This window comes from Bufo gargarizans, chromosome 3 (genome assembly GCF_014858855.1).
Source record: "Bufo gargarizans isolate SCDJY-AF-19 chromosome 3, ASM1485885v1, whole genome shotgun sequence".
Lineage (NCBI taxonomy): Eukaryota > Metazoa > Chordata > Amphibia > Anura > Bufonidae > Bufo > Bufo gargarizans.
Window position 1 is genome coordinate 256,759,233 of NC_058082.1, and position 27,645 is coordinate 256,786,877.

The window sequence follows — 27,645 nt, forward strand, 5'->3', positions numbered from 1 at the left end:
CAATCTATATGGGTATTTTACGAAATTTCGTAATATTGCTCTAACTTCGTCTTTTAGAATATTAGCAATATTGCTCTAACTTCGTCTTTTAGAATATTCGTAATATTGAGCTAACTTCGTCTTTTAGAATATTCGTATCGTAATATTCTAAAAGACGAAGTTAGAGCAATATTAAGAATATACGTAAAAAGTTGAAATCGCGATGCGATTAATATAACTCGAAGTAATTGCATGGCGATTTCAACTTAGCACTGCAATTCGAATATTCGCGCTCAACACTAATCGCAAATAGGCCTGTCCCAAATCCTACCCCTAGTTTACTGCCAATACAAGAACCCAGCCCCTTGTTACCAGGGAAAGTGGCTAGACCCCTCTTTACTGTAGAGGAGACATTGGCAGTGGTTGGAATGGATGAAGTACATGGCATCACAGGTAAACAGATCTGGGTGTATCACCTGTGCCACAGCCAGACCACACTTAGGAACTGTGCCCCTTCACCTAAGTCCCAGTAATTGTTTGTTGTGTCATCCCCTGCATTAGGAGGCTTCTGCTCAAAGCTGTAGCTGAGGTTACCCCGGAGATGATCATGAGAGAATTCCATGAGGATGGGAGACAAATTCCACTTAGTTCTGTTTGTCCCCCCCTGCTTAGGATGCCACCTGGAGATCATCGACCATATGGACTGACATCTGACTTTCGCATGCTAAGTGGGAGGCTATGTACTAGGCTAGGTTGTCATTGAAGCTGGTGAAGAGGATTCGGAGCATGGGGACAGATATGCTAGGCTTTCATTAGGGAAAGAATAAAGTCCAAGGGGGGACTGATAGAGATATGGACTACATTCTTTGGTTCAGCTAAGAAAGCTCCCACATACTTTAGCTCTCAGACAACACCTTATCGTCTCCAGAACACAAAGGTTCCGTCCTACCAAAGACAACACGCCTCCTTGCTAAGTTATATATGCTTTTTTGTTGTTAGTGAAAACTCCATTACAAGATGGCGCTTACAGCTAGATATTTACATAGTTCGCATACCACAGTTAGTAAAACAATGCACAATAGGCAGATGCCAAGTATTATCTCTTTTCATATTTTCATATTTTAGCCAATGTAACGATGCCACATGCCTCGGGGAATTCGCCTCTGATGACTTTAAAAACTGCTGTACTTCCTGTAATAAATGAAAATTAGCTTTGACCCCAGTGTGTGTATCACAGTTATCTTCTTCCATGCACGTAAAACCCTTGGATTACTATTAATTTGGAGCAGTAGAGCAAATGTGATCGGCCCTGATTAAGGGCATCTTCCACATGTGCATCAAGCTACATGCCTCCTTGGCCACCTGTGTCAGTGTTTTCTACACAGTGGATTAGTTGCTAATCTGCATCAAGCAACACATTTCCCACTGAATGTCTACTCCCCAAATACAACCGGGCAACATGGTTGGCAAGGATGGTAAGAGCATTCTGGCTGCACTGCATTTGGGGATAGAAGACATCCTCCCTGCATTGTACATGTGATAAAATTGGTGTTGCAGAACATTTAAACAAGTATTGTGGCTTTCAGAAGGCCATGGCTATGTCCAGGAGAGAATCAGTGTTTTTCAGCCATTGTTATGAGGCTAAGCATGCCCTAAGCAGTCCCACTTGGACTTGCAGTGACAGAATAGGTTGCCTTTTCACTGCTTGATCTGGGACGTTCCAAATCACTGGAATTACACCTTGCATATGCTGGACTATCTGTAGAAACAGAGTAAAGTAGTCAATAATTATATCATGCACAAGACCACCACAGCAGATAGCATGACTACTGACACTGCTACTACCCCACACAGCTGCACATTTTCTGCCTTATCTGTCAGGTTCCATGTTGTACTGCTGCTGCAGTTACTGCTGCTACTACTGTTACCCTTACACAGCCGCACATCTTTTGTCTGGCTCTCACTGTTCTGCTGCTGCACAGCTACTGGCATCAGTACTGCCCTTATACATTCACAAATTTCCTGCCCTGTCTGTAAGGTTCTATACTGTACTGCTATTGCTCCTGAAAAGTCTAGAATTTTTGGACTGCTTGTTCATAACAAGCCAAAGCTTTTTCTAATACTACTATGTGTGTATAAACACAGGCAGATATCCTCTCCATTATGACATAGTTTTTGGAAAACTTGTTCAGAACAAGCCACTGCCCTCTGCTTGTCACACTGTGTATAAAAGCAGTAGGCATCTGCTCCCAATAATTAACAATTTTAAATTTTTATAAAAAAAAAAATCTGACAGTGTGTTTTAAAATAGGCTGTTTCTTAACACTGTCAACCATGATTCTACCCATAGCTGTATATGTCACTGTCACTCTGACATCATTTACCTTTGCATTAAGGAGTAGGGTTGAGCGAACCCAAACTGTAAAGTTCGGGTTCGTACCGAACTTTAGGATTTTTGGACCCTGGACCCGAGCCTGAACTTTCCAGTAAAAGTTCGGGTTTGAGTTCGGTGTTCGGCGATTTAATGGTGCTTTTTGAAAGGCTGCAGGTCAGCCAATCAGCAAGCGTTTAACTCGTGTGCCCTTAGAAGCCATCACAGCCATGCCTACTAATGGCATGGCTGTGATTGGCCAGTGCAGCATGTGACCCAGCCTCTATATAAGCTGGAGTCACGTAGCACTGCACGTCACTCTGCTCTTACTAGTGTAGGGATAGGATGCTGATGCTGAATCTGTTATCAGAACTTGTTGTTAACTCTGTGATTTACAATGGTTGCAATGCAACATTTTTGTACACTGCCCTGAGCCCAGTAACACAGAAAAATAAGTTTTATCTGTCTGTTAGTTAGGTGGGCGTCGGCAGCCATTTTGTGCAAGTTCAGTGCACCAGCACTGAATATGTGCCGGGGACAATAATTTAGTCCTGTTATTTTAGTTCAGTGGGCAACATATACCCATTGCCAGGGGAAGGGAAAATAATATAGGGAATCCTATTCACATATTCACATTTTTTTCTGTAAAGTACAATCCAAGTAAATCCATCTGTTAGATTCTGTGGGGACAAAATATATATTTTTTTGCTAAAAAGTACATTTGCGCCCTGCACTGCATTTGTGATGAAGAAAATCAGTTAAATCGATCTGTTTATTTATGAGTGAAAAAATCTTATTTTTTTTGTTGCATAAAGTACCTTTACGGCCTGCACTGCAAATCTGATAATGAAATAAAATCAGTAAATCCATCTGTTTAAATCCATATGGCCGTATGCTATCCGCAAAAATGTGGATCAATTTTTTTGCGGATTAGATGCTGACCCATTCACTTCTATGGGGCCCTTTTCTATTCCACGTTCCGCAAAACAAATGAAACATGAGAAAGAAGAGGGATCATTTACAAGGGTTTCCGGCCAGTCATTCACAAGTGGCTCCGAGGGTGGGTTCCTGCACCAACATACTCCAGGTACACAGTTGTCCAGCAAGGGCACAGTTCTGGAGGATGACTAGGTGGAGCATGAGGAAGAGGAGATGGAGGAGGAGGAACGGTGTTCACAGCAGGGTGGCACCCAAACCAGCTCATGGCCATCACTGGTGCATGGCTGGGGGGATACAGAGGACACAGACGATACACCTCCCACAGAGGACAGCTTGTCGTTGCCTCTGGGCAGCCTGGCACACATGAGCGATTACATGCTGCAGTGTCTCCGCAACAACCGCCAAATTGGCCACATTCTAACTTCTGCTGATTACTGGGTGGCCACGCTGCTGGATCCCCATTAAAAGGACAATGTAATGTCCTTAATTCCGACACTGGAGCGTGATCGGAAGATGCGCGAGTACAAGCGCACACTGGTAGACGCGCTGCTCATGGCATTCCTACCTGACAGCCGGGGAACAGTGGAAGCACTAGGCGAAGGCAGAGGAGGAGGAAGAGGTCGCCAACGCAGCTGGGGCACCGCCAGCACCTCAGAAGGCAGGGTTAGCATGGCCGAAATGTGGAAAAGCTTTGTCAGCACTCCACAACAACCAGCACCACCAGCTGATATGTAACGTCTTAGCAGGAGGCAGCATTTCAGCAACATGCCTACACGTACTGAATGATGGGTCTGCCCACTTCACCTTCTAAGTCTCCAAATTGGGCACATGGCCTGAGCTTGCCCTTTACGCCTTGGAGGTGCTGGCCTGCCCTGCAAACAGTGTATTGTCTGAACGTGTGTTTAGCACGGCAGGGGGTGTTATCACAGACAAGCACAGCCGCCTGTCCACAGCCAATGTGGACAAGCTCACATTCATTAAAATGAACCAGGCAGGGATCCCACAGGACTTGTCTGTACCTTGTGCAGAATAGACATGTATACCGGCCTCACCCAGCCATTGTTGTACTCCAGCGTACTTTTATTTTTTATATTTCCCAATTTTTTGCGGTCTACCCAAATTTGAACAAAAATAAATAATAATAATAAAATAAAATATAAAACAAAAACAAAAAACATCGTTGGCTACCTCGTCGTCCTCCACCGCCGCTTCCACCTACACTGCCATATCCACCGCCTCCTCAACCTCCTACTCCATATGGACCTCCTCCTCCCAGATCAAGATTATTATTATTTTTTTTTACTTATTTTATGTTATTTGAAGTCATTTCCCTATCCACATTTGTTTGCAGAGCACTTACCATTCTCTTAACCATATTTTGCTGCCATTTGCAGCCCTCTAGCCCTTTCCATGACTCTTTTAGAACCATTTTAGTGCTCCAAAGTTCGGGTCCCCATTGACTTCAATGGGGTTCGGGGTCAAGTTGGGGCCCCGAATTAAACCTTTTTTTGAAGTTCGGCCGAACCCAAACATCCAGGTGTCCGCTCAACTCTATTAAGGAGAGCTTAAAAGGGAAGAGACACAAAGAAAAAAAAAAAGAAAAAATAAGAGAAAAACAAGAGAGAAGTCCTAGGAGACCTCAGAGTGTCACACCCATTTTCAGTTCAATTGGAGCAGTTTTGATTTGGGTCAAATTTATTCATGCCCTAATCCAGGCATCCTCAAACCGCGGCCCTCCAGCTGTTGCAAAACTACAACTCCCAGCATGCCTGAACAGCCTGCAGGTCTCAGCCTACAGCAGGGCATTGTGAGAGTTGTAGTTTTACAACAGCTGGAGGGCCGCAGTTTGAGGATGCTTGCCCTAATCAAATCTTCTGTCCGATTTGTCAGAATAGTTCTCGAAATTAATTTCAAGATATTTACTCATCTCTAGTCTGAATACATCAGACTCCTACTCAAAATCACCAACACAAAATACAGTACAGTGCTGCAGATAAATTAAAACTCATTCTCACACAGGAAACACTAAAATAATTAAACATTACATCCTTGTATACTCCATGTTTTCAGAGCTATTAAATGATGTCCTCAAATCAGACCATTTTTCTACTGATGGGTTCCTTGAACCCCATCCTGACATTCGCTGTACAAATAAAAAAATAAAAATAAACAAAAAATAAACTCCATTAGTATCACAGCATCTCAAAATGTCCAAATGATTAAAATATAAAAGCATTTATTCTACCAGGTTAATGCTGTACCAGAAAAAAATCTCAATGGCCAAATCACCATTTTTGGGTTGTTTCACGTCCTAAAAAATGTAGATAGAAAGTGTCCAAAAAGTTATACATGGCCCAAAATGATATCAATAAAAACTACAGATTTTCCTTTAAAAAAGAGCCCTTTTGTAATCTCACTAACCAGCAGAATAAAGTTAACGTGTTATTTTTACCACAAAATCATCACCTTAAAATACCCAGAAAATAATGGAGTTTGTTTTCTAATTCCACCCCACTAATAGTTTTTTGCAGCTTTCAAAAACTTGCATGGAATATTAAATGGTTCCGTTAAAAAGTAATGGATCCACAAAGAAAGTTATGGCTTGTAGAAGGTAGAAAGTAAGAAAAAAAAAAAAAAAAAGGTTAAAAATATCTGCATTGGGAAGGGGTAATGTGCTGTAGTTATCCTGTCTTTATCCTATATACATAAACACATGTAAACTAGTTGTTTATGATATACAAAGTTCACTTTGTTTTTTTTTATTCTTCTATGTTTGCTTGCCAATTATATTATATTAGGGTACTTTCACACTTGCGTTTTTCATTTCCGGCACAGAGTTCCATCCTAGGGTCTCTATACCGGAAAATAACTGATCAGTTTTATCCCCATGCATTCTGAATAGAGAGCAATCCGTTCAGGATGCATCAGGATGTCTTCAGTTCAGTCTTTTTGACTGATCAGGACACTTGCCTGAATGCCAGATCCAGCATTTTTTTCCATAGGAATGTATTAGTACCGGATCAAAATACCGGAATGCTGGATCTGTCCTTCTGGTCTGCGCATGCGCAAACCGAAAAAAATGTGAAAAAAATAAATGCCGGATTCGTTTTTCCGGATGATACTGGAAAGACGGATCCGGCATTTCAATGCATTTGTATGACGGATCAGGATCCCGATCAGTCTTACAAATGCCATGAGTTGGCATACGTTTTGACGGATCCAGCAAGCCGTTCCGGCGACGGAACTGCTTGCCGGATCACTCTGCCGCAAGTGTGAAAGTAGCCTTATTGCAGTATTACTATCAAAAGATGAAATTACCCAAGGTTAAAGATTCAATCTTTTCTAGAATGTGGCTACTATTATAATCCACATGGAGATAAACTATTTCAGAGTTAAGGACAATATGTCACTCTTACTATCAACATGCAAGTACATTTTATATCGCTTATAAGTGGCAGCTGATACTACATAACAAAGTATAAGGTAAGCGTCATGCAGATCTCAGGGCCATGGCTGAGAATCGACTGTCTTTGTGTACAGTATATTGCTCAGTTTTTGTATGCAGCTTAGTGGAGGCTGCATACATTCAGTTATGTATACAGCTTGTCCCTCAAAACTGTTATACCAGTCACTATACTGCTCTCCTGGGTTGGCATGGGCAGAGTTCTGCTCTCCTTCTCTCTCCTGCTTTGGCGGCCTGGACCCACTGGCCTTCCTCTAGTCCCTTGCTGTGGGCCAGCCACCAGAGTTGCCAGATCTTTCCATGCAGGCCACATTTCTTGCCTAGAAAGGCCTCCCTCCCCTGATCGTAGGGAAGATGTGAACACTCCTCCCAGCTAATAAAGGACCAGCACATGCACACCCTAATTCACAGCAGACAATGGCTGGCCACCTTTGGGTGTTTGAGGCATCTTTTCCTATGGAAGGGTACCTGTGCAATAGGTTCCTAGCTTGCTAGTTCCTGCAAAGGTGTGCCTGTGTCCTTGATCTTGACCCTTCACTGCCTGCCCTGACCTCAGATTGTTTATTAGATTACTTGTCTGTTTGCACTGACCTTAGCCTGTCCCTGACTATGATTTTGCCTTATTCCTCGGTGCTCTGCCCCAGTGTCTCCGGCCCACATGGGTGATCTGTCAGTCATACAGAGACCACTGTACTCCAGAAGGAAGTGGTGTCACAGCTGTAAGTGAGCAACACACAGTAAATAGCAACTGACCGGACCCAAACTAGGGAGGATAAAGGGTGACCCCTATCAGACCCTAAAAGCTCTCCCTAAGCTGTTATGCACATGTCCAGATCCATATGGTGGATCGAGACACGCCCGTGTACCTCAGGCTGATGACCACTGAAACCCTTACAATAGTGGAAGGGGCACGGCCACCGGTGCCCTGCTCAGTATATGGACGGAACCGGGGTCGCCTCGGATCCAGTCAGCAAAGAAACAGAAACACACAATGTCTAAACACTTAACTGAAGGAGGTGCGGCTGCAGTGAAAACAGATCCAAAGTCAGCAGACAATATCCGAAGTACTTGCTTCAGCAGAACACAGATCCAGTGAAAAGATATCACACAGGTGAAGATACTCAAGCGAGAGATACAGCTCAAATGAAAAGTATAATCTGCACCTCTACAAAGGAGGTGGGGTGATTTAAAACACAGGAGAGACAGCTGGGAGGAAGGAAACAGAAAGTAAAGACCTCATCACAGGGGCGGAGAAACGGGGCAGAGGGAACTCCTCCAAGCTCTAGTAGTGACATCATCACAGGGGTGGAGAAACAGAGCTGTGAGAACGTCTCAAAGCTCTGGTAGTGACAGTACCCCCCCCCCCCCCTCTACGGGTGGACTCCGGACACCCAGGACCCACCTTCTCAGGATGAGCCCTATGAAATGCCCTGATGAGGCGAGTGGCTTTAATGTCTGACACCGGAACCCACATCCTCTCCTCAGGACCATAACCCTTCCAATGAACGAGGTACTGAAGAGAACTGCGGACAATGCGAGAGTCCACAATTCTGGAAACCTCAAACTCCAGATTGCCATCAACCAAAATCGGAGGAGGAGGCAAAGAGGAGGGTACCGTGGGCTGGACATATGGTTTTAAAAGAGCCCTGTGAAATACATTATGTATCTTCCAAACCCGTGGAAGATCAAGACGGAAGGCAACAGGATTGATGACTGACAAGATTTTATAAGGCCCAATAAACTTGGGACCCAATTTCCAGGAGGGAACCTTCAGTTTAATATTTCTTGTAGACAACCACACCAGATCACCCACATTCAGGTCCGGACCAGGCACACGTCTCTTATCAGCCACACACTTATGTTTCTCACTCATCTTTCTAAGATTACTCTGAATCTTTTGCCAAATGGTAGACAAAGACGAGGAAAATCTCTCCTCCTCAGGCAAACCAGAGGGAGCCCCTCCCGAGAATGTCCCAAACTGCGGGATGGAACCCAAATGCACCAAAGAATGGTGACTTATCAGAAGATTCCTGACGACGGTTGTTCAGAGCAAACTCAGCAAGAGGGAGAAATGAACACCAATCCTCCTGGTTCTCTGCCACAAAACAGCGCAAATATGTCTCCAGATTCTGGTTGACGCGTTCAGTCTGACCATTCGACTGCGGGTGAAAAGCAGAAGAGAAGGACAGCCGAACCCCCAGGCGAGAACAGAAGGCCTTCCAGAATCTGGACACAAACTGCGTGCCTCTATCGGAAACAATATCCGAGGGAATGCCATGCAATTTAACAATATGGTCGACAAAAGCTTGCGCCAACGTTTTAGCATTGGGTAAACCAGGGAAGGGTACGAAATAAGCCATCTTGCTAAAACGGTCCACCACCACCAGGATCACCGACTTCCCTGAGGAACGAGGAAGATCCGTGATAAAGTCCATGGAGAGGTTTGTCCAAAGACGGGAAGGTATGGGTAACGGGAGAAGGGGACCTGAAGGCCGTGAACGAGGGACCTTAGCGCGAGCGCACGTCTCACAAGCAGCCACAAAACCCTCCACCGACTTACGAAGAGCCGGCCACCAAAATCTCCGAGCAATGAGATCTACCGTGGCTCTACTCCCGGGATGACCAGCAAGAACAGTATCATGATGCTCCTTGAAGAGTTTGTGACGTAACTCAGGAGGCACAAACAACTTCCTAGAAGGACAACGGGCAGGTACCTCAGTCTGGGCAGCCTGGACCTCGGCCTCCAAATCAGAATACAGAGCAGAAACAACTACCCCCTCCGCCAAAATGGGACCCGGGTCCTCTGAGTTTCCTCCTCCTGGAAAACAGCGAGAGAGAGCATCAGCCTTCACATTTTTGATCCCAGGGTGGAATGTAACGACAAAATTGAATCTGGAGAAGAACAGAGACCATCTGGCCTGTCTCGGATTCATACGCCTGGCCGACTCCAAGTACGTCAGATTCTTATGGTCGGTAAAAACGGTGACAGGGTGCCTGGCCCCCTCCAACCAATGGCGCCATTCCTCGAAAGTCAACTTGATGGCCAACAACTCCCTATCTCCCACATCATAGTTTCTCTCTGCCGGGGAGAGTTTTTTAGAGAAAAAGGCACAGGGTCGCCACTTGGCAGGAGAAGGGCCCTGGGACAAAACCGCACCCACACCCACCTTGGAAGCATCCACCTCAACAATAAAAGGTAAGGAAACATCGGGATGCACCAAGACGGGAGCAGACGCAAAACTCTCTTTAATCTTAGAAAAAGCTGCAAGCGCCTCCTCCGACCAAGAGGAAAAATCTGCCCCCTTTTTTGTCATGTCAGTGAGGGGTTTGACAACAGAGGAATAATTCAAAATGAACTTTCTGTAATAGTTTGCAAAACCCAGAAAGCGCATCAATGCCTTCTGATTCTCAGGAAGCTCCCACTCCAGCACAGCACGGACCTTCTCCGGATCCATGCGAAAACCAGAAGCAGAGAGGAGAAAACCCAGAAATTGAATCTCCGATACCATAAAAACACATTTCTCCAGCTTGGCGTACAATTTATTCTCCCGCAGAATCTGCAGAACCTGAAAAAGATGATCCTGATGGGTCTTAACATCAGGGGAAAAAATCAAAATATCATCAAGATACACCAATACAAATTTCCCCATTAAATGGTAGAAAATACTGTTAACAAAATGCTGAAAAACGGCCGGAGCATTCATCAGGCCGAAAGGCATAACGAGATTCTCAAAATGCCAGTTAGGGGTATTAAAGGCCGTTTTCCATTCATCCCCCTCTCTGACCCTGACCAGGTTGTACGCGCCTCTCAAATCCAATTTGGAAAAAACCTTGGCCCCAACAAATTGGTTGAAGAGGTCCGGGATCAGAGGAAGGGGATAGGGATCGCAAATCGTGATACAGTTCAGCTCCCTAAAATCTAGGCAAGGTCTCAGAGAGCCATCTTTCTTTTTAGCAAAAAAAAAACTGCGGCAACAGGTGATTTTGAGGGACGAATATGCCCCTTATCGAGACTCTCAGAGATATAAGTTCGCATTGCGATTCTTTCCGGTTGTGAGAGGTTGTAGAGGCGTGCTTTTGGCAGCTTGGCGCCGGGAATGAGGTTAATGGGACAGTTAAACTCCCGGTGAGGAGGTAGCTCCTGAACACCGCTCTCGGAAAACACGTCCGAGAAATCAGAGAGAAATGATGGCACCGTTTTAGTAGACACCTCTGCAAAAATCGCTGTGAGACAATTCTCTCTACAAAACTCACTCCACTCATTTATTTGCCTTCCTTGCCAATCAATAGTGGGGTTATGTCTAGTGAGCCAGGGTAACCCCAAAACTAGAGGAGAAGGCAATCCGTTAAGGACAAAACAAGATATATCCTCCACATGAGTGTCACTTACCGCTAACCGGATATTGTGAACAATGCCCTTCAGGGATCTCTGTGAGAGTGGAGCAGAGTCAATAGCAAAAACAGGTATATCCTTTTCTAATGTGCAAACCTGAAAACCATGCATGGCTACAAATTGAGCATCAATAAGATTGACGGCCGCTCCACTATCGACAAAAATTTCACAAGAAATGACTTTGCTCCCTAGCGCTACCCTGGCAGAAAGGAGAAAACGGGAACTGCAGGTCAGAGGAAAAGCATCAATTCCTACATCAACTTTGCCCAAAGTAGCAGATGAAGCAGAGTTTGATGATTTACCTTTTGAGGTTTTTCTCTTATTATAACTCTTAGTACAGTTTAAGAATTTCCTAGATGGACAAACATTTGCCAAATGACCTATGCCCCCACAACAAAAACACACCATTCTCTAAGGACTAAATCCTCTTTTATCAGGGGCAAGTCGACCTAGCTGCATGGGCTCCTCCACAGAGGGAACCGAGAGGGGATGAGGCCCCTGCACACTGAATGAGTCCGCACCACTGCCCCTAGACTGAAAATGACTGGACAGAGAGGTCTCGTTTCTTTCTCTTAGACGCCTGTCAAGGCGTACCGCCAAAGACATGGCAGACTCTAAGGACGTTGGTCTCTCATGGAAAGCAAACGCATCTTTCAATCTCTCTGAGAGACCATGAGAGAACTGACTCCGGAGTGCAGCATCATTCCAACCTGAATCAGCTGCCCATCTCCGAAATTCAGAACAATAAAGCTCCGCAGACAGTTTGTTCTGGCATAAAAACGTAAGTTAGATTCGGCTAGAGCAACACGATCCGGGTCATCATATATCTGCCCCAGGGCCACAAAAAATCTTTCCACGGATCGAAGGGAGGGATCCCCCGATGGCAACGAAAAAGCCCAAGTCTGAGCATTACCCCTGAGCAGGGAGATGACAATCCTCACCCTCTGTTCCTCATTACCAGAGGAATGGGGACACAAGCAAAAATGGAGTTTGCATGCCTCTCTGAAACGAACAAAATTCTCACTGCCCCCGGAGAACGTTTCCAGAAGTGAGACCTTTGGCTCGCAACAGACTCCATGGGCCGGAGCAGAGCCCAATGCTTGAAGCTGAGTCATAGATTGACGGAGATCCGCTACCTCCAAAGAAAGACCCTGCATGCGGTCAACCAGGTCAGAAAGCGGATCCATGTCAAAAAAGGACGGTTAGGCGGATTATAATGTCACGGCTGTAAGTGAGCAACACACAGTAAATAGCAACTGACCGGACCCAAACTAGGGAGGATAAAGGGTGACCCCTGTCAGACCCTAAAAGCTCTCCCTAAGCCGCTATGCACATGTCCAGATCCATATGGTGGATCGAGACATGCCCGCATACCTCAGGCTGATGACCACTGAAACCCCTACAATAGTAGAAGGGGCACGGCCACCGGTGCCCTGCTCAGTATATGGACGGAACCTGGGTCGCCTCGGATCCAGTCAGCAAAGAAACAGAAACACACAATGTCTGAACACTTAACTGAAGGAGGTGCGGTTGCAGTGAAAACAGATCCAAAGTCAGCAGACAATATCCGAAGTACCTGCTTCAGCAGAACACAGATCCAGTGAAAAGATATCACACAGGTGAAGATACTCAAGCGAGAGATACAGCTCAAATGAAAAGTATAATCCGCACCTCTACAAAGGAGGAGGGGTGATTTAAAGGCAGCGAAATCAAACACAGGAGAGACAGCTGGGAGGAAGGAAACAGAAAGTAAAGACCTCATCACAGGGGCGGAGAAACAGGGCAGAGGGAACTCCTCCAAGCTCTAGTAGTGACATCATCACAGGGGTGGAGAAACAGAGCTGTGAGAACGTCTCAAAGCTCTGGTAGTGACAAGTGGCCTGGTAGTTCCAATGCATGGAAGTACAGATCCTTGTAAAGGGGTTAAAGGGTGAAAACCAGAGGACTGCCAGGAGGAATACCCTTTGGAGTAGCCCCAAGTCAAATCTGTTGGCTTACGCAATAGATCGACACCCACTATGTAATGTCCCAAAGTGCCATTATCACTTCTTTTTTGCACCTTGCTACCTTCTCCTATGTGCTTATGTATAACATCTAATGTTACTTCTTGTCATCTCCTAATAATGTGCATATTTATTTCTGAAACTGTTATGTTCAAGTGCAATTACCTGGTCCACCAGCAGTTGGCGGCAGCAATTGGCAGAGATAGCTTGTCCCCTCTTACATTGCCTTCAGCCAAGCTGAGCCGAAGCTTGAGGTACTCTAAAGCCAGGACAAGAAGTTCCAAGGATTATAAGTAAGAGACAGACTACAGACTACAGCTAACTTAAGTTCCAGCAGAAGAGGAAGAGTTTCCTATTTATCCAGCCAAGTATAGCAAAGCTGAGATTGTTGCAGAGAAGTATTTGCCTGCCAAAGTTAAGCCAATACCTGTTGATTACCAAGATATCATTTGGAAGCTGTTTGGACTACCCGTTTATTACAAGTAAAATCAACTGTTCAACGGTTTACCAAGTCTGGACATTTATTATACTTACTCATCACCCAAGTTTAACTACCCTTTTTGCACTGCTTCGGACGAAATCACGTCTGGGATCCACGGATATCCAGGTAGGAATACTGTGACACATGTATATAACATCTACAGAGATTGTTGGCCACCCTGCACCACTCTGGCAATCCTACCCCTGGGTTCCAACATTACCATCTACAAATGGAGCCTTGAGCATCCGCAGCTTGACTGCAGCTGGCGTCATGTTTACTTGCTCTATAAGAGGGACATATTTCATAGAAACCTCCTAAGGGGTGAGGGATACCCCAGACGCTGAACCGGGCCGTTGCAACTGCCATAACAAAAACAATGTTATACACATGACCATAATTGTAGATGCTATCCCTTAGACCTCTTTGGGAAAAAATGGTAGAGAAAACAATTTACAGGGGTATTCCAGGATTTTTATTTTGATGGCCTATCCTCAAGATAGCCCCTAAATATCTGATCGGTGGGGGTCCAATGCCTCGCTCCCCAACAATCAGGTCTTTCTGGCTAGCTATAATGCTGGACTTCATCACCAGACATACACAACTCTGTCCACTGTGTACTTATATGGCCGATCAGATATTGATAGGCCAATCAGAACCCCTCAGGATAGCTCATCAATTTAAAAAAACAAAACACTGAAAAAAAAACTTTTACAATAGATAGATAGATACCCTGTTAATTATTGATAGGGTTTTTCCCATGGCAAAACATGTAGATGTTAATTATTTGCCTAAATAAATGTCTTTTAGTTAAATAAAACAATATGGTATAATATAATTTGATCTAATAGCACAGAACAAGAAAAACCCAAAATGATCAATACATTACTGTTGTGAGATATTTATCAAGCTCAAGAGCTAATATAATGTGTTCCTTCATCCAATTCAGTTTCTCCGATCTATTCATCAATTGCATTTGTGTCACAATTAGGTGATTTGCATTGATAAACAATAACAAAACTGCACAAGTGATAAATAGACAGCTTCAGAATGCCACTTAATCTTTAGCATTTGCATGAACACCACGCTGCTAGCTTGATAACTAGAACCTCCAAGGAGTGAAGTTCATTTCAAGTCTGCGGCTTCCAAGCTATCGATTGTCTTATGAGGATGTTCTTTAGAAGAATGATGTCATTTCATTTGTGATCAAAGGTGATAGCAGGTGATCTTGACTGTCAATATCAAGAAGACTAAATCTTCACGAAGTGATTCCATACAGTGGCGTGCCAAGGAGGGGGCGTGGGGGGCAGTCCGCCCCGGGTGCCGGCTCTCAGGGGGTGCCAGAGCCTAGAAGCAATGAGTGATTCCATCAATATAGATGGAAGTGCTCTTTGCTGGAGCACAGAGAGCTGCAGTCCTGTCACTCAGCTCCCTGCCCTCCATCTCTCCCGCACTGAATGGTGAAGCAGGAAGTCTTCTCCCCGCTCCACCATTCATCCTGCAAGCATAGATCGCGCTGCCGCCCTGTGTGGGTGGAGCCTGCAGCCCGGGAATCTACATAGGCTCCGCCCACACAGTGCTGCAGAGCAATCTGTATCTGCAGGGGAAAGAGGATTGTGAGCTTCAGGAGCGGGACAAGGTGAGTAGGTACCAGTGGCGCATCGACAGGGGTGGTCCAGGAGGTCTGAAACCCCCCCCTCCCGACAACCAGTGAATATATTTTTTTTTATATATCCCTCAGGGCCGTGGGGGGGCAGTAGGAGATGAGCGATTGTGGAAGCGATCATCTCTATATTCATTTGTATCCCCGTCCTCAGGACAGCGATACAGATGACTGGGCTGTGGTGGGGCAGGGGAGGGAGAGGCGTCTCCCTTCCCTGTTCTTCTGATAGGCGTCTCCCTTCCCTGTTCTTCTGCGGCCTATCAGAGGCTGGCTCAGGCAGCCGGCTCATTGTCATCGCGCTGCCTTAGCCAGGCACAGCAGGAACACAGGCTGGAAGAGGCCTGCATCGCATCACTGCTGATGAAGGTAAGTATAAGGCTGGGTATGTAGATAGAATTAAGAGGGGCACTCTCTACAGAGGGGATCACACACGAACCGTGAAATTGATACTTAATTTAATATCTTAACTGCAAATGACAACAACAATAATGGGCAATCCCTAAAATGCTAAAATGTTTTCACACACAATAAAACCACATCAATCAATGTCAGAAATCAACTATTCTGTGAAAGAAAAAAATGGTAAATTGTCCACCGTATATATATATATATATATATATCCTTCTCAGGGATGGTTTGTCCTTGGTTACAGATACAGCCCTATATCTTCAGAGATGGTGTTCGATATCTTAATTCCATTAAAGTGCACTAGTGCCGTTCATTATTTGAAATATATAGTCTAAGCAGCCCAGTATATCGTTATCCGGTTATATTTCAATACTGTAGGTCAATTCAACCTCAATTTTCCCTGGGTCCGTTGCTCTGTTGCGCTATGTGTGTCAGCCAGCCGGCTGTGAAGTGCGCTAGTTTTATCCAGAACTAGATATAAGTTTTGCTTACCGGACACTTAGGTGTGCCCCTCGCCCGCCTCCTGGTGATCGGCGTCTCTTACCGGCCTCCCGCTCCACGGCGTCCTCCGCTGCCCTGCTTCTCACTCTTCACGCAGCGTCCCACGTGGTGACGAAGCTGGCGTCGGCACCGTGTATCACGTGACGGAGCTCTCCCTGCTGGTCCGCTGGTTTTACTTGCCGGAGGTTTTAATCGGGCTTGGGTTATTTCTTAGACAGGCCTGTCGTATTTTAGGTCGAATGTCCTTTATATATACATCGATTATTTGCGCTAACTTCCTGGGACCATACGCCTTTCGGGGACAACCCCTTCCTCAGTGGATATCAGGAGTGAGCCTTAGTGCTGATCTTTTATAGGCGGACGCCTATCAGTCCACATTGTTAGTGGATCACATCCAAACTCCGGACCGGAATCCCTGTTAATAATCTTTTTCCTTTTTTTTATCTTTACTTATATATAGTGCTGCATTGTTATATATATAGATACATACATATTCTCCTCCTCACATATTGTAATAATATTTTGCATATATAAAACTATAAAATCACCAATAATACATATGTAGCTAAAACATTAGATATATAACATTGAATTTATAATACCACAGTTTCCGTATGGAGAACCACAATTTCTACATAATAGACCACAATTTCCTATTCCATCTAATTCCTCCATACATCACTCGACATCTGGATCTAGATCAACCGACTCCATGTCTCAATACGAGATATATGCATGGATCCCCCCCCCTCCCAGAAATATTTTTTCCACCCCTTTAAGAAGATTGCCATTTACCCTGGTATTATACGTTACAAATAGGGCCCGCTTATATAGAAAGCTGTCACCATATGCTACAAATAGTGAGATGTCACTAAGGGCCCGTTTTTATGTGGAAATTGTGGTTTCTCATATAGAGATTGTGTTTTTTATATGGAAATTTGGTATTGTAGCAGCGTCCGGAAAAATTGATGTTTTCCAGGCAGAAAGTGCACTAAAACATTGCGGCTTGAACCCTAGTTGGTGGCGGAGAAGTCACTCAAGTCATCCGGCATGCAGAGATTAAATACAGCAGCGTGTGGACCATTTTTAGCGCAAGGCATCTCATCAGGCCTTTTTTAGTCAAATGTATCGCCCACTGTCAGTCCCTTCGGGATCCATGCCTCATTCATCTTAATAAAGGTGAGGTAATCTAGACTTTTTTTACCTAGGCGACTTCTCTTCTCAGTGACAATACCTCCTGCTGCACTGAAGGTCCTTTCTGACAGGACACTTGAAGCGGGGCAGGCCAGAAGTTCTATCGCAAATTGTGATAGCTCAGGCCACAGGTCAAGCCTGCACACCCAGTAGTCAAGGGGTTCATCGCTCCTCAGAGTGTCGATATCTGCAGTTAAGGCAAGGTAGTCTGCGACCTGTCGGTCGAGTCGTTCTCTGAGGGTGGACCCCGAAGGGCTGTGGCAATGCGTAGGACTTAAAAAGCTCTGCATGTCCTCCATCAACAACAAGTCTGTAAAGTGTCCTGTCCTTGCCAGCGTGGTCGTGGTAGGAGGAGGATTACTTTCACCTCTTCCCCTGTTAGATTCCCGTTGTGCTGTGACATCACCCTTATATGCTGTGTAAAGCATACTTTTTAACTTGTTTTGGAACTGCTGCATCCTTTCTGACTTCCGGTAATTCGGTAACATTTCAGCCACTTTCTGCTTATACCGGGGGTCTAGTAGCGTGGCCACCCAGTACAGGTCGTTCTCCTTCAGCCTTTTTATATGAGGGTCCCTCAACAGGCATGACAGCATGAAAGACTCTATTTGCACAAGGTTGGATGCCGAGCGACTCATGTCCCGTTCCTCGTCCTCACTGATCTCATTGACGTTCTGTTCTTCCCCCTAGCCACGTACAACACCACGGGTACCAGATAGGTGACAACGAGCACCCTGGGATGCCTGCTGTGGTTGGTATTCCTCCTCCTCAAAGCCACATTCCTCCTCTGACTCCTCTTCCTCAGACTCCTCTTCCAGCGTTGCCGCAGGTCCAGCAAGCGATGCTGATAAGGCTGTTTCTGGTGGTGATGGTGACCACAACTTTTCCTCTTCCTCTTCATGCTCATCTACGGCCTGATCCAGCACTCGTCGCAGGGCACGCTCCAGGAAGAAAACAAATGGGATGATGTCGCTGATGGTGCCTTCGGTGTGACTGACTAGATTTGTCACCTCCTCAAATGGACGCATGAGCCTACAGGCATTGCGCATGAGCGCCCAGTAACGTGGCAAAAAAATACCCAGCTCTGCAGAGGCTGTCCTAGCACCCCGGTCATACAAATACTCGTTGACGGCTTTTTCTTGTTGGAGCAGGCGGTCAAACATTAGGAATGTTGAATTCCAACGTGTCGGGCTGTTGCAAATCAAGCACCTCACTGGCATGTTGTTTCGCTGCTGAATATCGGAAAATTGCGCCATGGCCGTGTAGGAACGCCTGAAATGGCCACACACCTTCCTGGCCTGCTTGAGGACATCCTGTAAGCCTGGGTACTTATGCACAAAGTGTTGTACGATCAGATTCAACACATGTGCCATGCACGGCACAGTTGGTGCGGGATCAGCCACTGATCCACCTGTGCGTTCTGGGCGGACAGGAGTGCTGGTCCAGTGTGACTTTCTGCTTTCAGGCAAGTCAACCCCAAGACGGCATGACACTGTCGTATCCGGGATGTGGAATAGCCCCTGCGGAGCTGGGGGGGTGCAGTTGATGTGGAGCAAGATGCAACAGCAGAAGAGGACTCAGTCGAGGAGGTTAGCGAAGAGAATGGAGTAGGAGTAGAGGAGGTGGCAGCAGGCCTGCCTGCAAGTCGTGGCGGTGTCAGCAACTTCGCTGCAGAGCCACGCATTCCATGCTTGGCAGCCGTCAGCAGGTTTACCCAATGCGCAGTGTACGTGATATACCTGCCCTGACCATGCTTTGCAGACCAGGTATCAGTGGTCAGATGGACCCTTGCCCCAACACTGTGTGCCAGTCATGCCATGACTTCCTTTTCCACAATACAGTACAGGTTGGGGATTGCCTTTTGTGGAAAAAAAATTCGGCCGGGTACCTTCCACTGTGGTGTCCCAATAGCTCAATTTTTTTTAAAGGCCTCAGACTCCACCAGCTTGTATGGTAAAAGCTGACGGGCTAAGAGTTCCGACAAGCCAGCTGTCAGACGCCGGGCAAGGGGGTGACTCTGTGACATTGGGTTCTTATGCTCAAACATTTCCTTGACAGACACCTGACTGTGGGCAGATGAGCAGGAACTGTTCAAGGCGAGAGGCGGAGTGGCGGGTGGTTGAGAGGGGGCAAGGAGGACAGCAGTGGTTGACGTGGCTGAAGATGCTGGACCAGGAGGAGGATGGTGGCTTTGAGTTTGTGTGCTGCTTGTACTCGTTATCATGTGTTGATCCCATTGGCGTTTGTGATGTGAGATCATGTGCCTTCGCAAAGCAGTTGTACCTAGGTGGGTGTTGGACTTCCCACGACTCAGTTTCTTTTGGCACAGGTTGCAAATGGCATCGCTGTTATCAGAGGCAGACACACAAAAAAAATGCCACACTGCTGAGCTTTGCAAAGACGGCATTCTGGTGGTGGCAACAGCATGCGTTGATTGGCGTGCTGTCTGGCTTACCCCAGGTGCCGATACATGCTGTCTGACTGTGCCACTAGCTCCTTGCGACAACCTCCCCCTGCTTCCAACTTGTCTCCTCCTCTTCTCTGTCTCCCCATCTGAACTTTCCCCCTGTTCTTCTTCTCTTCGAGCGGGCACCCACGTGACATCCACAGACACATCGTCATCATCAACCGCTTCACTTGTATCTGACAACTCAGCAAAGGAAGCAGCAGCGGGTACAACATCATCATCATCATCACACCGTACGTCCATGTGTGTAATGCTGTCTGACTGAGACAAATCCCTGTTATTTACATCCTCTGGCAATAATGGTTGCGCATCACTCATTTCTTCCAACTGATTCGTAAATCAGCTGTGGTGTTAGTGTTGGTGGTGGTGGCAGGCGGGCGAGGTGCAAGAAGCTGAGCTGGAGGAGGATGGTGCGTCAAGGTTCCGAGCAGAAGCTGTAGAAGATTGGGTGTCCTGTGTTAGCCAGTCAACTATGTCCTCAGAACTTTTCAAGTTCAGGGTACGTGGCCTCTGAACACTGGGCATTATTCTAGGGCCAGTGGAAATCACAGCACCACGACCACGATGGCCTCTGCGGGGTGGCCTGCCTCTGCCTGTCATTTTTTTTCCAATTAGTTGTACTATGCGCGCAAGCTGGACACCAGATATGAGTGGTGCAACTGGGCACTAGCAGTAGTGGGCACAGTAAACGCTGTAGGCCTGACACACACGCTTGCAGGCAACTGCAATTATATTACAGTGAAAAATGTGTTATATTTTTTTAAATGCAAGCTACTGTGACACCAGATATGAGAGGTGCAACTGGGCACTGGCAGTAGTGGGCACAGTACACGCTGTGGGCCTGACACACACGCTTGCAGGCAACTGCAATTATATTACAGTGAAAAAAAATGTATTTTTTAAAATGCAAGCTACTGTGACACCAGATATGAGTGGTGCAACTGGGCACTGGCAGTAGTGGGCACAGTAAACGCTGTGGGCCTGACACACACGCTTGCAGGCAACTGCAATTATATTAGAGTGAATTTTGATTTAATTTTTTTTAATGCAAGCTACTGTGACACCAGATATGAGTGGTGGCACTGGGCACTGGCAGTAGTGGGCACAGTAAACGCTGTGGGCCTGACACACACGCTGGCAGGCAATTGCAATTAGATTACAGAGAGAAAAAAAAGCAGACTGATGTACTAGCCCTAAAAAGGGCTTTTTGGGGTGCTGTCAGGACGCTGTCCTTACAGCAGATCAGATGAGTCTTTCAGGACTGGAGTGGACACTGAATACACTGGCCTAGCTATCGATTTTCCTATTAAATCAGCAGCAGCTGCACTGTCCCTGCTCTCACTAACACTGCAGCTCCCGAATGAATTGAAGATGGATGTTGTCCTTGCTTTTTGATAGGAGATGGGAGGGTCTGGGAGGGAGGGTATGCAGTTGATTAGCTGGAATGTGTCCGCTGACTGTGAGGTGCAGGGTCAAAGTTTGCTCAATGATGACGTATAGGGGCGGACCGAACATCGCATATGTTCGCCCGCCGCGGCGAACACGAACAAGCGATGTTCGCCGGGAACTGTTCAGGACATCTCTAACCCCCATAACTTTTTTATAGTTATATCTACTGAGCTGTGTGGGTGCTAATTTTTTGTGGGACAATCTGTAGTTTTTATTGATACCATTTTGGAGTGTGTGACTTTGTGATCACATTTTATTTAAAAAAATTCAGTAAGAGAGGTGGTGAAAAAATTCCAAATTGCCATTTTGACCCTTTTTTCCATTACGCCATTTGCCATATTGGAAAAATATTTTTATATTTTAATAGTTCAGGCATTTTCAGTTGCTTTATATTTTTTGTTATTTATGTAATTTTTTTATTCTACAGGGGTGATTTAAACTTTCATTTTTTTTATATATTTTTAACAGTTTTTTTTACTTTTTTATGGTTTTGAAGATCGTATTTGAGCCTATAAAATGAGAAAACAAAATGAGACAAAGTAGAGCCTCTAGGTGCAACAGCAATGACGTGGTTGCTCCTAGAGACTTATTTGTATATATTAAAACATATTTTTCTCAGCAATGCAAGCAGGGCCGGCGCCATCTGTAAGGCGACCTAGGCAGCCGTCTAGGGCGCAATTTAGCAGGGGGCGCCGGCCCCGTGCAGTTTAAAAAAAAAGCATTAGTTAAGTGGCGGCCGGGCCGGTCCTGCAGCAAGTTTGTTTTTTAAAGTACGGCAGCTGCCGCACTGCCCGGGCTGGCACGTCTATGATTGGTACAGGAGCTTTTGGAGGGGGGTGACAAGGGAGGGGGAGAGAAGAGAGTAACAAGGGAGGGAGGGGGAGAAGAGAGTGACAAGGGAGGGAGGGGGAGAAGAGAGTCACAAGGGAGGGGGGAGAACTCCCCGGGCTGGCACATCTATGATTGTGCACCGCCCGGGGGCGCAGCCTGAAGAGAGGGGGAGAGAAGAGAGTAACAAGGGAGGAAGGGGGAGAAGAGAGTGACAAGGGAGAGAGGGGGAGAAGAGAGTCACAAGGAAGGGGGGAGAACTGCCCGGGCTGGCACGTCTATGATTGTGCACCGCCCGGGCGCAGCCTGAAGAGAGGGACTGACAGAAGGGAAGCTCTTCTAATGTAGCATGGCCGAGCTCTGTTCGGTCCGCGGTACAGGAGCTTTTGGAGGGGGGGAATGAGAGTGACAAGGGAGGGGGGAAATGAGAGTGACAAAGGGAGGGGGGAATGAGAGCGACAAAGGAGGGGGGGAATGAGAGTGACAAGGGAGGGAAGAGAAGAGAGTGACAAGGGAGGGAAGAGAAGAGAGTGACAAGGGAGGGAGGGGTGAGAAGAGAGTGACAAGGGAGGGAGGGGGAGAAGAGAGTCACAAGGGAGGGGGGAGAACTGCCCGGGCTGGCACGTCTATGATTGTGCACCGCCCGGGCGCAGCCTGAAGAGAGGGACTGACAGAAGGGTAGCTCCTCTAATGTAGCGTGGCCGAGCTCTGTTCGGTCCGCGGTACAGGAGCTTTTGTTTCCTGTACCCGGCTGGACTGACAGGAAGTGCTCACTTAGTGTGCACTTCCTTTCAGTCCGGCCGGGTACAGGAAACAGATGCTCCTGTACTGCAGACCGAACAGAGCTCGGCCACGCTACACTAGAAGTGGGGGAAATGAGAGTGACAAGGGAGGGGGGGAGAAAAGGAGAGTGATAAGGGAGTGGGGGGGATGAGAGTGACAAGGGAGGGGGGGAATGAGAGTGACAAGGGAGGGGGGGAATGAGAGTGACAAGGGAGGGGGGGAATGAGAGTGACAAGGGAGGGGGGAATGAGAGTGACAAGGGAGGGGGGAATGAGAGTGACAAGGGAGGGGGGAATGAGAGTGACAAAGGAGGGGGGAATGAGAGTGACACGGGAGGGGGGAATGAGAGTGACAAGGGGGGGAATGAGAGTGACAAGGGGGGGAATGAGAGTGACAAGGGGGGGAATGAGAGTGACAAGGGAGGGGGGAATGAGAGTGACAAGGAAGGGGGGAATGAGAGTGACAAGGGAGGGGGGATGAGAGTGACAAAGGAGGGGGGGAATGAGAGTGACAAGGGGGGGAATGAGAGTGACAAGGGGGGGAATGAGAGTGACAAGGGGGGGAATGAGAGTGACAAGGGAGGGGGGAATGAGAGTGACAAGGGAGGGGGGAATGAGAGTGACAAGGGAGGGGGGAATGAGAGTGACAAGGGAGGGGGGAATGAGAGTGACAAGGGAGGGGGGAATGAGAGTGACAAGGGAGGGGGGGAATGAGAGTGACAAGGGAGGGGGGAATGAGAGTGACACGGGAGGGGGGAATGAGAGTGACACGGGAGGGGGGAATGAGAGTGACAAGGGGGGGAATGAGAGTGACAAGGGAGGGGGGAATGAGAGTGACAAGGGAGGGGGGAATGAGAGTGACAAGGGAGGGGGGAATGAGAGTGACAAGGGGGGGGAATGAGAGTGACAAGGGAGGGGGGAATGAGAGTGACAAGGGAGGGGGGAATGAGAGTGATAAGGGGGAAATGAGAGTGACAAGGGGGAAATGAGAGTGACAAGGGGGAATGAGATTGACAAGGGAGGGGGGCATGAGAGTCACAAGGGAGGGGGGAATGAGAGTGACAAGGGAGGGGGGAATGAGAGTGACAAGGGAGGGGGGGAATGAGAGTGACAAGGGAGGGGGGGAATGAGAGTGACAAGGGAGGGGGAATGAGAGTGACAAAGGAGGGGGAATGAGAGTGACAAAGGAGGGGGAATGAGAGTGACAAAGGAGGGGGAATGAGAGTGACAAGGGAGGGGGGATGAGAGTGACAAGGGGGTGGGAATGAGAGTGACAAGGGAGTGGGGGGAAATGAGAGTGACAAGGGAGGGGGGAATAAGAGTGACAAGGGAGAGGGGGAATGAGAGTGACAAAGGGAGGGGGGAAATGAGAGTGACAAGGGAGGGGGGAATGAGAGTGATAAGGGAGGGAAGAGAAGAGAGTGACAAGGGAGGGAGGGGAGAGAAGAGAGTGACAAGGGAGGGAGGGGGAGAAGAGAGTCACAAGGGAGGGGGGAGAACTGCCCGGGCTGGCACAGTCTATGATTGTGCACCGCCCGGGCGCAGCCTGAAGAGAGGGACTGACAGAAGGGAAGCTCTTCTAATGTAGCATGGCCGAGCTCTGTTCGGTCCGCGGTACAGGAGCTTTTGGAGGGGGGGAATGAGAGTGACAAGGGAGGGGGGAAATGAGAGTGACAAAGGGAGGGGGGAATGAGAGCGACAAAGGAGGGGGGGAATGAGAGTGACAAGGGAGGGAAGAGAAGTCTATGATTGTGCACCGCCCGGGCGCAGCCTGAAGAGAGGGACTGACAGAAGGGTAGCTCCTCTAATGTAGCGTGGCCGAGCTCTGTTCGGTCCGCGGTACAGGAGCTTTTGTTTCCTGTACCCGGCTGGACTGACAGGAAGTGCTCACTTAGTGTGCACTTCCTTTCAGTCCGGCCGGGTACAGGAAACAGATGCTCCTGTACTGCAGACCGAACAGAGCTCGGCCACGCTACACTAGAAGTGGGGGAAATGAGAGTGACAAGGGAGGGGGGGAGAAAAGGAGAGTGATAAGGGAGTGGGGGGGATGAGAGTGACAAGGGAGGGGGGAATGAGAGTGACAAGGGAGGGGGGGAATGAGAGTGACAAGGGAGGGGGGGAATGAGAGTGACAAGGGAGGGGGGGGAATGAGAGTGACAAGGGAGGGGGGGAATTAGAGTGACAAGGAAGGGGGGGAATGAGAGTGACAAGGGAGGGGGGAATGAGAGTGACAAAGGGAGGGGGGAATGAGAGTGACAAGGAGGGGGAATGAGAGTGACAAGGGAGGGGGGAATGAGAGTGACAAGGGGGGGAATGAGAGTGACAAGGGGGGGAATGAGAGTGACAAGGGAGGGGGAATGAGAGTGACAAGGGAGGGGGGAATGAGAGTGACAAGGAAGGGGGGAATGAGAGTGACAAGGGAGGGGGGATGAGAGTGACAAGGAGGGAGGGAATGAGAGTACAGGGGGGAATGAAGTGACAAGGGGGGGAATGAGAGTGACAAGGGGGGGAATGAGAGGGACAAGGAGGGGGGAATGAGAGGACAAGGGAGGGGGGAATGAGAGTGACAAGGGAGGGGGGAATGAGAGTGACAAGGGAGGGGGGAATGAGAGTGACAAGGGAGGGGGGAATGAGAGTGACAAGGGAGGGGGGAATGAGAGTGACACGGGAGGGGGGAATGAGAGTGACACGGGAGGGGGGAATGAGAGTGACACGGGAGGGGGGATGAGAGTGACACGGGAGGGGGAATGAGAGTGACAAGGGAGGGGGGAATGAGAGTGACAAGGGAGGGGGGAATGAGAGTGACAAGGGAGGGGGAATGAGAGTGACAAGGGAGGGGGGAATGAGAGTGACAAGGGAGGGGGGAATGAGAGTGACAAGGGAGGGGGGAATGAGAGTGATAAGGGGGGAAATGAGAGTGACAAGGGGGAATGAGATTGACAAGGGAGGGGGGCATGAGAGTGACAAGGGAGGGGGGAATGAGAGTGACAAGGGAGGGGGGGAATGAGAGTGACAAGGGAGGGGGGGAATGAGAGTGACAAGGGAGGGGGAGTGAGAGTGACAAGGGAGGGGGAGTGAGAGTGACAAGGGAGGGGGGATGAGAGTGACAAGGGGGTGGGAATGAGAGTGACAAGGGAGTGGGGGGAAATGAGAGTGACAAGGGAGGGGGGAATAAGAGTGACAAGGGAGGGGGGAAATGAGAGTGACAAAGGGAGGGGGGAAATGAGAGTGACAAGGGAGGGGGGAATGAGAGTGATAAGGGGGGGAAATGAGAGTGACAAGGGGGGAATGAGATTGACAAGGGAGGGGGGCATGAGAGTGACAAGGGAGGGGGGAATGAGAGTGACAAGGGAGGGTGGGAATGAGAGTGACAAGGGAGGGGGAATGAGAGTGACAAAGGAGGGGGAATGAGAGTGACAAAGGAGGGGGAATGAGAGTGACAAGGGAGGGGGGATGAGAGTGACAAGGGGGTGGGAATGAGAGTGACAAGGGAGGGAGGGAATAAGAGTGACAAGGGAGTGGGGGGAAATGAGAGTGACAAGGGAGGGGGGAATAAGAGTGACAAGGGAGGGGGGAAATGAGAGTGACAAAGGGAGGGGGGAAATGAGAGTGACAAGGGAGGGGGGAATGAGAGTGACAAGGGAGGGGGGAATGAGAGTGACAAGGGAGGGGGGAGAAGAGAGTGACAAGGGAGGGAGGGGGAGAGAAGAGAGTAACAAAGGAGGGAGGGGGAGAAGAGAGTGACAAGGGAGGGAGGGGGAGAAGAGAGTGACAAGGGAGGGAGGGGAAGAAGAGAGTGACAAGGGAGGGAGGGAGGGGGAGAAGAGAGTGACAAGGGAGGGAGGGAGGGGGAGAAGAGAGTGACAAGGGAGGGGGGGAAGAGAGTGACAAGGGAGGGAGGGGGAGAAGAGAGTGACAACGGAGGGAGGGGGAGAAGAGTGTGACAAGGGAGGGGGGGGAGAGAGTGACAAGGGGGGGGGGGGAGAGAGTGACAAGGGAGGGGGAGAGAAGAGAGTGACAAGGGAGTCCCCAGAGACAGACCAAGAGCCAGACTGCAGCCAGAGACCAGATCATCTTATTGTCCTGGTGGTAAGTAGACAATGCAATATGTTTATTATTCAATTGTTTAGTTATTAATACTACATTGGAAACTAATTTACCTTACATTAAAAGAACACTATAGTCACAAAACCACTACAGTTTAATGTAGTGGTACTGGTGTCTATAGCCTGTTCCTGCAGAGAAAAGACACTGTGCCGTAATGGTGTTAAAGGAGCACTATAGTGCCAGGAAAACAAACTAATTTTCCTGGAACTATATAGTTGTTAGGAGTGATGCACCCTTGTGTCCCCCTCCCACTGGGCTGAAGGGGTTAAAACCCCTTCAGCCACTTACCTTTCTCCAGCGCTGGCACTGGGAACTCTTCTCCCCAATCCTCCTCTCAGCTGCGAATGCGCATGCGCACGCATTCAAAACTATGTTCCGCGTCTTCCCACTGTAATTTTCACAGTCAGAATTGCAGAAGCACCTCTAGCGGCTGTCAGGGAGACAGCTACAAGAAGCTTGATTAACCCTAAGGGAAACATAGCAGTTCTTTTAATTTAAATGCTGAGAAAGGGGTGGAACATATGTGATGTCATGATATGGGCAGATCATCTGATAAGGGGGGGGGGGCGGCAATTTTTATCTTGCCTAGGGCGGCAAAAATCCTTGCCCCGGCCCTGAAT